Source organism: Prionailurus bengalensis, chromosome B2, assembly GCF_016509475.1.
Source record: "Prionailurus bengalensis isolate Pbe53 chromosome B2, Fcat_Pben_1.1_paternal_pri, whole genome shotgun sequence".
Lineage (NCBI taxonomy): Eukaryota > Metazoa > Chordata > Mammalia > Carnivora > Felidae > Prionailurus > Prionailurus bengalensis.
In genome coordinates this window covers 130,978,901-130,981,438 of record NC_057349.1, presented here as the reverse complement: position 1 = coordinate 130,981,438, position 2,538 = coordinate 130,978,901, and the positions used below count along the sequence as shown (strand labels likewise).

Below are 2,538 nucleotides of genomic sequence, written 5' to 3'. Positions count from 1 at the left end.
TTTTCTTCTTTCTTTCTTTCTTTCAGACAGGAAGTAAGGTTTATTGGTGGGGATGAATAGGGAAGGGCAGTGCCGAGGTTTTCATGAGTGCAGAACCTGCCATTTGTCCAAGGGGCCATCATTAGGGATGTATTTGATCCCACAGCTATCTGGGATAAGCCATTTTTCAGCCACCATGTCTTCAAATTCGTCTACATTAAACTTAGTAAAGCCCCACTTCTTGGAAATATGGATCTTCTAGCAGCCAGGGAACTGGCCCTATGTAGAGCCTTAGTCACATGCTCCTTGTTCTGCAAGTTGGTACAGATGGTCATGATGCTTGGCCAATGTGGACCCTGATCACTATGCCCTATGGCTTTCCAAAGGCACCCTGCATATCTGTCTGGAGCCTAGATTGGAGATAGCATGAGGTCAAACATCAATGTACATTGGAAAGGGCCATCTCCAAGGTTCCTTAGGGCAACCCATACATTCAACAGGCTGCATACACTACCAAGGAGGCTATTGTTTGCAGCCATTGCACACCAGGCTCCCATGGGGAAAGATTACAGTTGACTTAATTGGCTGCAGAAGACCCTTGATTTTCTGTGGCTCTCTAGCTCTCTACAGGGTTAGTGGCTATCCCTGAGGGTTCAGCTGGCTGGCTTGGGGGAGCTGAGGCCTTCAGTCTTTCTTCTTCCTCCCCATCTCTACCAGATATATTCCCACAGTTCTTGGTATCAGCTTGCACCATCCTTCCAACTAAGAACCTGGCAACCTCCACTTGACCCGAGAAGACCTCTTCCCCCAAAGGGCTGTGGACAACACTTATCTCATAGAGCTGTGACGCCTGGGCAGGGCTTCCAGGTTGTCACATACTCATTGATCTTGTCTCCTGTTCCCTTCCCAAGAGGAAAGAAAGAAGCAAGCAGCCTTACTGTCTTAGGCTTCCCCCATCTCACCTCAGTCCATGGTCTGGTCCTGCTTTCTTCATTTCTGTCTTGGAGGATGATTTATAAGGCAGCACAGCTGCAGCCCCATCACTGATACAAATGGCAGGGATCTATTTTATATATGGGAATTATTGTTTAAATTATGCTGTGTGTTTTGAAGCTATTTTATTACTCTTGATGTTTCTTTAATGTTTTCGGAATTGAAGTGGAAAAAGTATGCATGATTAAGCATGTTAATCCACCAATGGAATTATGGACCACCAAACAGTTCATCGTTTCTTCTAGTTAATGTGCTGGAATCTTAGGAAAAGAAAACAGACACACAAAGTTTTTGGCCAGTGACTGAATGTGCCATTCAAACTACAGTGATGCCAAGAAAGGTTTTCTTTTGCCTTGGTTCATTGACAGGAAATTATTGGAACATGCATGAGCAATTTTTAGTTTTATATTATCTTTTCTTTTGTGATGTTGCATCAACTTTCTCCAGCCAAGTGCCCCAATTCCAGGCAATACCAATGGAAGATACGTGCAAAGATGTGCCGTATTTTAAATCACCAAAAAGATTTGTAACTAAGTATTAGAGGAAACTTCTATAAAAAGTCAGTCAGTTTTATGCTTAAACATTGAGGTACAATATCGTATCCTTTTCTTTTATTTTACCCTACTATTTTACTTATTCCTTATCTTTTCATCTCCTCCCCTCCTAGTTTTCAATACCTGGAATGTTTTGCTGTTAATGTGGTTGTATAAGGTAACTTTTATTCTAAAATATACTGCTGGCCACCATCATGATGAAGTATCCCAAAAGTGAATTTTCCTCACTGAATTCTACTCCTGAAACCAATATTGCACTACATGTTAACTAACTAAAATTTAAATTAAAAAAATAAGTCAGAAATTTATGGAACTATAAAGAGAAATAGAAAAAAATTACAATGCTTCAAAATATCCTCCTAAAAATTGAGAATTACATCTTTCTTCATGAAGTTGACTTGTTTTGCTTTCTTTAGAAATACCAATGATATGAAAAATGTTTTAAAATAAATTTCTTAGTATTAAAAAAGTGAAATTTCCTGTTGCACAGAGACAGATTATTTTTGGCAGAATCAGCAAAAATTTTGGTTACACTAATCACATTTTTCTGCACAACAAAATCAGAAGCAATATTTTTGGATCCCTGTCGATTGTGTCTCCATTTATACTGGCAGCAACAATTGACGAAAGTTACCATCATAGTACTTCTCAGAAGCAATGGCCAGAGTACAGGGAATCACTGATTTTATATAAGGGCCACTCTCAGAATCAAGGGAGAGGGTTAAAAAGTATCTTTCAGAAACTGAACCTAACAAAAAGAAAATAAAATAGATTCTGGTCTCCTGTGGAATTCTTTGCAGAAAAAATCATATTCTAATAGATATTTCATCAAAAAGTATTGCTGATGAGAACACAGTGTTTTGTAAACGCTGTATGTTCCGACCTCCATCGAAAATGCAATAAACACAAGGAAAGCTAGGTTTGATTATTTTTTAAAAAATGTTTAAAGTTTATTTATTTATTTTGAGAGAGAGAAAGAGCAGGGGAGGGGCAGAAAGAGAGGGAGAGAGAG

At 39.0% G+C, this 2,538-nt stretch overlaps 1 non-coding gene across 1 annotated transcript; it reads right to left on the bottom strand.

The window, feature by feature from the left end:
* Positions 1-436: 436 nt before the first annotated feature.
* Positions 437-570, bottom strand: LOC122490698. The gene has a single exon (XR_006299231.1). It is a non-coding gene; the product is annotated as a small nucleolar RNA SNORA70 (small nucleolar RNA).
* Between the last annotated feature and the right edge of the window lie 1,968 nt (positions 571-2,538).